This window comes from Pollachius pollachius (genome assembly GCF_949987615.1).
Source record: "Pollachius pollachius genome assembly, chromosome: 2".
Classification (NCBI taxonomy): domain Eukaryota; kingdom Metazoa; phylum Chordata; class Actinopteri; order Gadiformes; family Gadidae; genus Pollachius; species Pollachius pollachius.
This window is the reverse complement of record NC_136935.1, coordinates 31,902,676-31,916,017: the sequence shown is the minus strand read 5'-3', so window position 1 is coordinate 31,916,017 and position 13,342 is coordinate 31,902,676.

Here is a 13,342-nt window from a genome sequence, read left to right as displayed (position 1 = left end):
TGCACATTGTGCATCTACAGCGATAGATCTACCGCTCTATCTCTGTGTAGATGCGGAGCCATGAGATTGACCAGCTATCAAGGAAAGGCACTGTAGTATGTGTGATGACCAATGAATGTGGTGTGTGTGGGTTTGTGTATGGGAGTTGGGTGGTGGCGGGGGGGTATGAGAGTGTGGGGGGAAGTATGTAGAAAGAACGATTGGAGAGGGTGGGTGCACGGGGTGTGTAAGTATGGGTGGGCGGGTGGGGTGGGTGGCTGGGTGTGGGGTGGAGGAGGGGTGAGAAAGTGTGTGTGGAAGTATGTAGGAAGAATTATTGGATAGGGTGTGTGCATGAGGGGAGTATGTGTGTGTGACTGAGAACAGCAGGAGTATGAATGAAAGGGATCAAATATAAAAAGACAAGCTCCCAAAGATCATTATACTGTATGTTGCTATATTAGACCTAAAATGTACAAATGATTTGATGTAAGGTTATGATCTGGTCATATGCTGTATGAGTTTGTTTTATAAAAGTAATAATAAAAAATAAAAAAAGAGAGAGAGAGAGCAGGAGAGAGCCAGAGAGAGATAGAGAGTCGGGTTGAGTTACTGGCGGAAATAAGTACAGTACAAGCCTGGCACAATGGCAGACATACCAGCAGCTGGTTGGGCACCATTGTTATAAAGTATTAGGCGATAGTTGACCCCAACCCCTTCACCGCACCCTACCATCGCACCCTAGCATTCACAGATTCAACAACATACAAACAAAGAAGAGCATGGAACAAAGGCAAGAAGTTTTCCGTTTCATTATTGAGAAGCAGTGAGTCCCTGGATTTAGACGCCTACGCACAATGCACCAAACTTGTCCGGACCGCAGGTGTGGCGCATGTTGCTAAAAGCACAAGATCATTGCGTCATTTTACATCATGTACATGATGAACATCAATAGAGAGATTTGCATATGAGAGTGACAGAGTGAGTGAGCAAGTGAGATAGAGAGAGAGGGAGAGAGAGAGAGAGAGAGAGAGAGAGAGAGAGAGAGAGAGAGAGAGAGAGAGAGAGAGAGAGAGAGAGTGAGTGAGAGTGAGAGAGTGAATGTCGAGACCTTGTTTAGCATCAATGTTTTTTATGATCAACCTCTATTTTTATGTTTTTTTTCTATTCACATTCATGTTAGTTCATGCCTTGGACATGTGATGTAAATGTGTCCCTCAGAAAATGAGGAATTGTGATGTAAAAAATATTATATATTGTTAGTATTGCTATCAGGTGAGTGCTGCATGCAGCGCTCAACTATTGTTCTTCATAAGTTTTATTCTTTCTTTCTTTCTTTCTTTCTTTCTTTCTTATTCTCTACAAACTTTGGGACCTATCTCCTTCATCAATTTTTCACCTAGAAACTTCATTCAAATTTTAAAATATTCATAATAGTTTGGAATCGCGCGCTTCTTTTCAGATTTTAATTCTTTTTTTTAAAACTTTTTAAGATATTCTACTTTTAAGTACTTCAAACTGTTTAAGACGTAACTAAATCAATTTTCAACCGTTTATCTTCGTTGAAACCATTTAACAAATCTACACAATTGTATCTTCAATAATATCCAAACTCGATATAGAATTTCGATATCATTTAAACTTACTTCAGAATCACAGTTTTAGTTTCAAACCTTCATATTCTACAGTTGGTCCCATTGAAGCCGTCTGCCCATTCTGACACTAAAATTACTAAAACATCGTAACTCGGTCAAATTTCAACCGTTTACCATCATTCAAACGATTAAACAAATCTACACACTTGTATCTTCAATAATATTCAAACAGACTTTTGATATCATTTAAAATTTATTCAGAATCACAGTTTTAGTTTCATACTGGCTTTGTTTACAGTTGGTCTCATTGATTTACGTCGACGCTGGAGCGTGAGGACGTTCAGCAGTGTTACCAGATTGGGCGGTTTTTCTCGCCGGATTGGGCTACTTTTGGAGGACGTTCAGGTAGTGTTGCCGGATTGGGCTGGTTTTCCCCACTCTATTCACCTTATTCCGCCACACCCATTTTTAAATGTTATTGTCTTCCGCTTTGTGTTGAAACTTCTGGTCGGCTAGCTACAGCTAGATAGCTACATTAAAATACCCGGCGAATTAAGATGAAGAGGCTAACCAGTCTCTCCAGAAAAATGCGGCGTTTTTTTGTGATTGTTGCGGCCAAAAATCCTTGATTATGCGGCACGTTTTCTTAAAACATGCGATGAAATTGCGGGAACTTGCAAAAATTGCGGGAACTTGCCAAAAAATGCGGGAACTTACGAAAAATTCAGTTTTACGATGACGTTCACGTCGCATAATTACGTCACTTCATAACGTTCCCATGGCAACAGGGGGACATGGCTGCTCGTGTGAAATGAACGCAACATTTTTCAACTTTCTGCTAAAATATATATGACTTTTTTTCTAACGAAAAGGCGGGGATTATGAAATCATGCATATTTTGCAAGGAAATCGGCAATTTATGCGGTGAAAGTGCGGCATAATGGAAAGAATGCGGCCCCCGCATGAATATGCAGACTTTGGCTGATTATGCGTTGAATTATGCGATCGCATAATCATGTTTTTCTGGAGGGACTGGCTAACATTTCAAAAGTTCGGATGGAGGGATTGTACTTCGCCACCCGAGGTTAATGAACTCCACCGAGTGGGTGGATGACATGCGGCGGTGGCCTCAGGTGACATATGGGGATATTTTTAATTATTAAGTGCTGTCGGTGGGCGTATCAATATTTACATAGTGGAAAGTTCGGTCGTGTTTTGCATTCCAAGAACGTGAAGGAGGAATATCTCTTTTTGAAAGCTGCAGTCAACCCCAGTCAGTCCAGCACACCAAGACTAAGAGCATTCAATTTCAGAGACATACTTCCTTTTGTTTCAGACGAGTATAATGAAGGTCACCTGTTGCTCTGTGAGCGTTATATGAAGTTATGCAAATGATTACTTAATACTACTTAACTACTTGTACATATTTTAACTATTTGAACAAAAGTTCAGTTTTAACTATTTGTACATATTATTGGCTATTGTTTTTAATGTAAATAGTTTTTAGTATTATGTCAAAGCATTAACTCAATCATTAAAGGATTTAGCAAATTTCTCATGTGTCAAGTTTATTTTATTGACCCTCTCTGAAGACAAAGACATCACGTTTGTGTATAAAGATTCTGATATAAGTTAAAGTTTGGTATAGATTTGTAAAAATGAACAATATAAATAATAGAAACAACTTTTTAACCATGTAACCATTACAACTGATTGAACTTATAACTGATTGAACATCTTATTCCTCATCTTCTTGTACAGTATAATGTCCCCACGAAGATTACATAGACCTGCAGACTCTCAGAATCTAGTCAAATTTCGGGCCAAGGTTAATTGGCACTGTTTAAGAGACTATTCTGTAGTTCTTCAGGCGGCGTATGACCCTCTCGTGGCTATGCGCCTCTTGTTGGTGGTGTCTTCTTCGGACAAGGGAAGGCCTCTTCTGGTGAAAGCTGGCAGGACGAGCTTGACTTTACGTTCAAACAGAAGATCTTGGATAACAAATCCTTGGTCAGCCATAACCTCAACACCTGGACGCAGATACTCCAGAAACCCGTAGTTGGCTGTGATGAACTTGTCACTGCATCTCCCACCATATGCTGGAGAGATGAACATAATCAAACCACATGGTGCATTAGCTATGAGGAACTTGATTGTATTATGTCCATAGTAATGACTGTAAGACTCACCTCTTGAGTCCAGATTGTGAGCCTTCTGAAGAGGGGTCTCAGAACAGTCGATTACGCATGTGGTTACTGGATAATTTTCTTGAAGCTCTGTGGCATCGTTGCCTGGATCGTCTCCCTGGGCAGCCATGGAACATGGCACCTCATCTTCTCCTCCATGAAGTCCAGCCACTGAGAGATTATCCTACTGACCACAGACTGAGACACTCTGAACCTCTCTGCAATGTCTTCCTGCAATAGGTTCAGCCGGAGCTCCATCAGGGTCATCAACAGTTGATCCTTGGGATGTAGCTAAGAGATGCTGCATCCTTCTTTCAGGTCGTCGGATAAAGCCTCAAAAGCATCCACTGACAACCCAGTGTACAGTAGACACAGCCGATCATTCTGAAGAAGTTCGGTGTGTACAAGTTGTTGTTCAGGACACTGTGTTGCCTGGTCATGGAGGAGAGGACAATGGAGTGAGTCACTGACAGCATAGATGTGATCTTCCATGAATGTATTCTTCCCCTGTGTAGAAGCATCACGGTGTGTCATCCCATCAGTCTCCTGGATTGCAGAGCTGGTTTGGGGTTCTGTAGAAATAACAGCATCAGACATCAGTAAGTTATCAACGATAAGGTTAATCATTTTGCTGCCTTTCAACATAACCAGTCCTAGACATCAAATTAGAAAGCCTCGACCTGATCTTATCTTGTAATGCTGTAAATTTATTGAGGTCAAGCCAAGGCATTCTTAAGGGTATATGCTGATCATACTCTTTAGACGCTAGCTGGCTAACGACTAGCGATATTAATAGCTGTCAGTGCTAAAATGTTATCTTACAATGCCTCACAAGCATCCGACGAGCCTTTTTCGCCGGAGGAATAACATATCCCAACCATTTATCGTGGTAAGGGTGTTGGTCTGATGGTCTGCCGTCCACAAAATCAAAAGAACAGAGTAGGGTTTTTTCGGAGGGTTCTTCAAATTTAGCGCCTTTAGCCACATACGCTGGTCCTCATCGCTGGATTGCGGAGGATGAAGATTGAAGGTTGCCCCACAACATTCTGCCCTGGTTTTCCCATGTACAACAAAGTATTGTTGCAAAGACACCCGTCTCTTATTCCAGTTGTTATGGCAGCCACGCACGGAACAAATAATGCTGGTCATCTTGACCAGAATTGCTAATGTATTGTGCCACTGTACGATAACGGAGTTGCTCAACCGGAAGATAGAACACAAAACGGAACCAATATGGCGCCCCCCTTGTTTACGCGCGGAATAAGGAGCTACTTTTAATCACGCACCGACGCACGCACGCACACACACAGCTGGGCAATACATTTGAACTTCTACATTTTTGCATTTTTAGCAATGCTTTGCGCTTTTCATTCAGCTTTCACTTTATTTGTTTCCAACCATTTACTTTTTCTTAAATGGTGTGCATGTTTACATTGTTTACTCCATTTAGACTTTTGAACTTTTGTTCAAATCCCTTCACTTGATTCAAGCCATGTAACGTTTCTTTATGTCTTAATCTATGTGGCTTTATTAAAAAATACTTTCAACCTCACTTTGTAGGGGAGACCGGGTATGGTTGTAACACAGGGTGGGTTGTAACACGACCAATTCCACCAATCAGGGATAAGATATGAGCCATCTGACAGCTTCAGTCTCCTCCTCCTTCCATTTTGATAACTCGTCGAAATATTCAAATAGTTGGCACCATTTTTCCAGGAGTTACGAGAGAAATCCAAATTTTGAGGTAAGAAAGTAATTTTTTATTTTATTTATTTTTGTTTTCTAGTACTTTTACCGTTGTAGATAAAGTTGTATGAGTCATATCAGGTCAAACTATAGTTTCTCTAGTAAAGAATGGTGTATCTCTCCCTTGCTAATGTCAAAGCACCATGCTAATACAGCTAGCTTAGTAATGGATGACAGGGTGGGGTAGGTTGTAACGCATGTTTTGAAAGTGTTACAACCATCCCCTTACATACAAAGTCAATTTTTTTTTGATTTTAATAATTCTGCAGAATGCCTAGAACATGGGTGAGGAAGACTGATCATGGAGTGGATGCCCAGATATTGAAAAGAGCAGCAGAGGAAGTTAACAATGGAACATCTGTCAGGGCAGTGGCAAAAAAGCATGGCATCTGCCATGTTACGCTTAATAGATATTGGAAGAAGTTTAAACTTCTTAAAGATCAGGGATCCCAGGACCTTCCTCGGGTTGGATACAACAGTCCAAACAAAGTCTCCAGCAGGGAGCAGGAGGATCTATTGACAGAGTACATTAGCCAGGCAGCTGATATATACTTTGGGCTAACTCCACGCGAGGTAAGCATGATAGCTGAGAACAGTGTAGAATAGGCAATTTTTCAATGTTTGTGAATGATAAATAAATGACATAAAAGCAGGTAAAATAAAAAAATGAATAAATACCAACATATGAATTTAGACAATCAACAGAAATGTGTGTCCTAACTCAGACTTCATTTTATGCTTTTGCATAGGTCAGAAAGTTTGCATATCAGTTAGCCGTGAGTTTTGATATAAATCATCCTGAAACCTGGGACAATAAGCTGATGGCGGGGCCTGACTGGTTCAACAGTTTTCTGAAACGACATCCCAGACTATCTATTCGGTGTCCACAGGCAACAAGCCTTTCAAGGGCCACCTCCTTCAACAAGACAAATGTTGAGCGCTTCTTCAGTCGCCTGTCGGAGGCAATAGAAAAGAACCGCTTCAATGGTTCTGACATCTGGAACATGGACGAGACAGGCGTCACAACTGTGCAGGCACCATCCCGAGTGGTAGCGCGCCGGGGGGTCAAGCAGGTTGGAGCCATGACATCAGGTGAGAGAGGCACATTGGTATCAGTTGCATACGCTGTGCAAGCTCTGGGGAATTCCATTCTCCCATTCTTTGTGTTCCCCCGAAAGAACTTTAAGGAACACTTTGTACAGAGCGGGCCATTAGGAAGTGCTGGAAGTGCTAATAAGTCAGGCTGGATGCAGAAGGAGGATTTCTTGCATTTTCTTGGTCACTTTGCAAGACATACAAAGGTGAGTCCAGAGAAAAAGGTTTTGCTCCTGCTGGATAATCACTCCTCACACATCTCTGTGAGAGCCGTTGATTTTTGCAAAGGTCAGGGCATTGTTCTTCTGACCTTTCCACCACACTGCAGCCATAAGCTCCAGCCACTTGATCGCAGTGTCTTTGGTCCATTTAAGAAAATGGTGAATGCGGCCAGTGATGACTGGATGAGGATGAATCCAGGCAAACCAATGACAATTTACAACATTCCAGGGATCGTGAGGAACGCCCTACCCACGGCCGCAACGCAAAGGAACATTCAGGCAGGCTTCCAATGCACAGGCATATGGCCTTACCATCCGAACATCTTTCAGGACAGTGACTTTGCGCCCTCCCAGGTCACCGATCGTCCTGACCCAGCTGAGGCTCTCCTGCCGCCAGGCTCCTCACCTGCTCACCTGCCGCCAGGCTCCTCACCTGCCCACCTGCCGCCAGGCTCCTCACCTGCCCACCTGCCGCCAGGCTCCTCACCTGCTCACCTGCCGCCAGGCTCCTCACCTGCTCACCTGCCGCCAGGCTCCTCACCTGCCGCCAGGCTCCTCACCTGCTCACCTGCCGCCAGGCTCCTCACCTGCTCACCTGCCGCCAGGCTCTGCTCCTCCTCCAGAGATGCCGAGCACCTCTGGGTCCATCTTAGGACCGTTCAGTCCAATAATAATTCGGCCATTTCCGAAAGCATGCCCAAGAAAAGTAACAGGCAAGGGTAGGAGGAAGAGGCGCTCCGAAATCTTGACTGATACACCAGCTGGCGTTGGAAGAGGAGGACCGGCGAAAAGGAAAAAACATCAAAATTAAACTCTTTGGGGGTGATAAAGGAAAGAAGAGGAAGGTCAACAAAACTGCCAAGAAAATGGTGAAAGCTCAGAACTCCTCGTCAGAGGAGGAAGAAGATTTTTGTGTGGTCTGCATGGAAACCTTTCGAAATTCCAAATCCAAAGAGGTGTGGGTAAAGTGTGTCCTATGCAGCTTTTGGGCCCACCAGGCATGCACTCCAGGTCTGCCCAATTTTATTTGTCACCATTGTGATTCAGATTAAGGATTTATTTAATTTGTTTGTTAGAGAACATGTTGCCCTGTTCTAAAAAAAAACAACTGTTCAGCTCTCGCTCTCAAGAGACACAAATACACACACACAACGTATAAACGTTATGCTTTTTATATTTTGTTCATAACATTAACATAGCCTACGCTACGATTCTATTTTTTCTGTACACACACACACAATGCATATGTCACTCTTCACTTCCAATACAGTTTAAGAATATTTTGTTTGGTGAATCTATTTTCAAACCCTGTTGTTTATGGTTATAATTAAATCGGCATATCAAATGGAGTAACATTGTTTTTTTGCATTTTGTCTACCTGTTACAACTTACCCCAGTAGGTGTTACAACCTACCCCGGTAGTGGGGTAGGTTATAACAAAGGTATACATTGTATTTGTCATAATCTCACAAATTCCGTGATATAGTTGAGGAGATTTAAATGGTTGCCACTTGTAGTAGACAAATGTGGGTACGTTGACTAAAAGGTCCAGAACTGTAGCTTTTAAAAAAATGGTAGATTTAGGTGCTGAAGAAAAAAGTGTTACAACCATACCCGGTCTCCCCTACTACAGCACGCACCCCATTTTCTGCAGGAAATGCATTTCTAGTTTATAATAGTATTGAGTAGAAGCAGAATGCCTCACAACTGCTATAATTCAACATTTTTTGAAATGCTACAGTTCCAGAATGTAAAAAAACACTGAAATGTATTTATGCAAAATGTTCTTTCACATACTCACTGTCAGACACACACACACACACACACACACACACACACACACACACACACACACAAAAAAAACACACACACACAAAAACACACACACATACACAGAGATCAGATATAGGTCATGCAGTGTAGCGCAATGGAAAGACCTGTAACCTGTAACAAAACGTGTGACACATCACTGGCAGCCAGCTCAGCTGTTTATGAGAACGTATCAACGGCGCTCCCATAGGACGCTCCTCAAACCTTTGGGGCTGTATAGGGACTCACACGGAAGGCCCCACGGAGCCACTGAGCAGGAGCCTCAGAACGGAGCGCTTGACTTCCATCAAATAAATTGGGTTTTATTTTTTGGGGTTTGTTTGGCCGGTCGCCAAATTATTTAGACACGCCTGTCCTATTAATCAAGCAGCAGGCTATCTGTCAGTTCTACATCAAGCTCTAGTGATGATATGTATCAGTGTTATACTTATTATACTTTAAACTGTCAGTCATAATTGTCAGTCAAACAATAGATTACCCTCAAACGAACCGGTCTGGGCATAATACTTGTTGTTTTGTTTTTTTTGGAACAATAAAGACCCACTTTATCCTATGGATACATCCTTGGCCTGGTGTTGTTTGTCTCTAAACAATGGTGGGCGGTGTTTTGTTTTATGCTGAAGCGGGTGCGGCAAGTAATTAAATTAATAAGTAAGTAATTAAGAAATGTTTTTATTACAGCAGGGAAATATTTGATGCAATGTGTTGCCTGCTAAATGTTTGAACAATGTGTCTTGGCTCCATGGTTTGTTTGTAACAAAGGACTCAGAAACACGTATGTGTGTCCATGGGTATTTCTATGGAATCCAATTGTAATCAATATTGAATAAAGGCATAAATACATGATTAATACAGGGCTATCAAATGCAGCAATAAATAAATGAGGTAATATATATACATATAAATATATAAATAGTTAACACATTTTAATATATAAAAATATATGTTTTTATTTTAAAAAAGAACGTATTTCAAAATAACTTATTTTATTTATTTCAGGGTATCTTTTGTTTATCAGGAGGTTTATCAGAGAGGGCGCGATTAATCAACATTATTTTACGTATGTAGCCCAGCATGTTTCCAGCCTAGTGGGGACCACCAACCGGCCTCGTCTGTAACAGTCTCTCAAGTTGTCAGGAGCACCGCTTTAAACACAGACTACAAGCGTGCGGGAGTTATGGAATCCCAACTTCCGGTTTTCCAGAAGGTGTCATATGATTCTGGCAGCAGATTTCTACGATATATAATATAATACAAAAGTCTCCAAAAATAAATAAAAGTAGTCCTTTGAAAAAAGAGGACTGATCTACAACTGATCAGTATCAGTTCTTTATATTTAAATTCCTAGGGAATTCAAGTTAATTGTGATGATGATACAGTCATAAAGAAGACAGGATCTGTTTCTGTGTAAAGTAAATAGACAGACTGATCTGCTGACAGTTTCCAGATTCTTGTCTTACAGCTGAGTTATGATGACAGATGTGGAGCCTTGGCAGACACTTTACTGGCTACCAACATTAGTTTTATATGTGTGTGGCAATCAATTAATTTATTGTCTTTTTTTTTTTTTTTTTTTTACTTTAGTTTTTATTGAGTTTTTAGCACATCTCAACTACACATATTAAGATCAACTTGCAGATGTCAATTCAGTGCAGATAAAACAAACATACAATAATGAACAAACAATTATAACAAAAACAAACAAAAACGTAGCCTGTAGGAAAACGTGGCGTAGATAAAAAGACGAAATACATACCTATGTAAAGATTAAGCGCAGCTCAAGTAGCTGCCTTACACTTGAATGCAAACAGACTGTGAGCCAGTGTCCTTACAGTTCGTCTAAGTAAAGTATCCACTTCTGCCATCTCTTAGCATACAAATCTAACCTCAAACGTATCACACAAGTCAGTCATTCCATTGACCTTATTTCCTAAATGACATCAAACCATTGTTGCTGTTTAGGTGAATCAGGTTTATACCAGCTTCTAGTTATGGTTTTCCTTGCTGCTGTAAGGAGTACTTTTACCAAGTATCTGTCCCTCTGTAGAGTAACCAGTGAAATGTGACCAAAGTACAAGACAGTGCATGACAAAGGAATCTTATATCCAAGCACATTAATTAAGATTAAATGTACATCTTTCCAAAATGACTTCAGTTTTTCACAACTCCAGAAAATATGCGTGTGGTGTGCTTCTAAGCAGGCACACTGTCTCCAACATGGTTGGGGTGTTGAAGATGCTTTACTGCTGATTTTAGGTGTAATAAAAAAACGCACCAAATTTTTCCAGTTGAAAACCCTCAGTTGTTGTGAACTTGTGGAAGTATGTTGAGTTTCACACATATCGTACCATACATCTGATGAAATGTCTACATTTAATTCTTTATCCCACCTTAATTTTAGATACAATGTTGAGTTGCCCTTACATTCCATAATACTGTCATAAAACATGGAGATTACTTTTACACTTTTACTATACTATACTATAGGTATATACAATTTATTTGTCTAAATTGTATATACCTAAATAAGTCCCGATTATGAAGAGAAAATGTTTCTTTTGGTTTTTGGAAAGTCTGTAATTCTTTGTTTTTTTCCATCAGTGTACTCACTGCCTTAATACCTTTTACTCCCCATTGCTTAAATATGGCATCATTTTCTCCTGGTTTAAATTGAGTGTCAAAGGCTAACCATCTAAGTGCTTTCTGGTCTTTCCTTAGTTTGAATTGCCTTACAAAATCAAACCAAAACTCCAGTGAGCCAGAGGTTATTGAATCTATTTGACTTTTGACTAATAGGGGGATTTCTTTTTCTCCTAAAACCGACTGGATCTGATAACCCTCAACATATGTCTCAATTTCCTTCCATTTAGCAAAATAGTTATCATTACACCACAGAAAAAGGGGACGGAACTGAGCTGCATAAAAGTAATCTTTGAGATTTGGGAGTGCCATTCCTCCTTTATGCTTGGCCAACTGCAGTGTTGTGTATCTTATTCTAGGCTTCTTTCCATCCCAGATAAACCTAGAAATAAGTCTATCCCAGGTAAAGAACTGGTGTTTAGGAACCCCTACTGGCAAAGCTTGAAACAAGTATAGCAATCTAGGCAACATGTTCATCTTAATTACATTTATCTTACTGCCAAAATCCAATGGATAGGTGGACCATCGTTCAATATCCTTTTTAATATTCTGATTAATCAAATTATAGTTTGCCTCGTATAATCTGTTCAAATTTTTTGTAATGATTACCCCTAAATATTTTATTTCTTCCATATCCCATTTTAAATCATGCCTATGTTTTATTTCTTCTGAAGGCTTGTAATTAAATGACAAAAGTTGTGTCTTTGTAATATTTAGTTTGTAACCAGCATAATAATTAAATTCTACGAGGATGTCCATCAATATGGGGAACGACTTCTCAGGATCCACTAAATGGACCAAAATATCGTCCGCGAATAAACTAATTAAATGATCTCTATGTCCAATTGTGATGCCTTGCAGTTGTTCATGTTGACGGATTGTCTGGGCCAGGGGTTCAATATAAAAAGCAAATAATGTGGGGCTGAGACAACAACCTTGTCTAGTTCCTCTTTGTAATATAAATGATGGAGATAATGACCCAGTAATTTTAATTTTTGCTGTTGGTTGTCGATAAAGTGTTCTTATTAAATCTACAGATTGCTCATTGAAGCCAAATCTATCTAAAGTTTGATACAGGAATTGCCAATTGACCCGATCAAAAGCCTTTTCGGCGTCGAGGCTTAGCATTACTGCCTTTTTATTTTCCCTTTCTATTCTATCTATCAAATGTAGAGTCCTTCTAATATTGTCATGTGTTTGTCGGCTTTTTACAAATCCTGTTTGGTCCTCGTCTATTAATTCTGGGAGAATATTCTCAAGTCTTTTTGCGATAATGGCTGTGTACATTTTATAATCTACATTGAGAATTGAAATAGGCCAATAATTACTACTATATTCCCTATCTTTGCCCTCCTTTGGGAGTATTGTAATGACTGCCTCATTCCATGATGGCGGAAGCTTACATTCTCTTTTAATCCAATTAAATGTTTTTAGCAGGAGTGGAGCTAGTTCTTCTTTAAAGGTTTTATACCACTCCGCAGGGAAGCCATCACTACCTGGAGTCTTACTTGATTTTAAGTTGCCAATTGCGTTATTTATTTCTTCTAGTGTAAAATCTGCTATAATGAAATCATTTTGTAGCCTACTTTGCCAATACAAGGCAAATCAAGTTCATTAAGAAACATTTGCATGGCTTCCACTGGTATTAGAGGTCTCTGTATACAATTGTTTATAATAATTTAGAAAAATGGCCTCTATTTCCTGTGGTTGATATTTCAAATGATTTGTTTCTGGGTCCCGTATCTTATGGATGGAACTATCCACTTGTTGTTTACGCAAGTGTCGGGGAAGTAATTTGGCTGCTTTTGGACCTGATTCATAATAGGTCTGCTTATAGAATGGTGTAAATTTACACCTTTACAAGTTTTTAAAAATAAATATTCAACCTTTCAAAACTTATTTCTCAATGTATGAACACCTGTTTGCAGAATCTCATTTACAAGGTTTCAAAACCGGGAAACAATGAAATACACTGTTAGAACAGTGCCAGATTTGAAACTCTGCAAATGCGCTGGTGACATTTTTGAAACTTTGAAAATGTGTTGGTGAA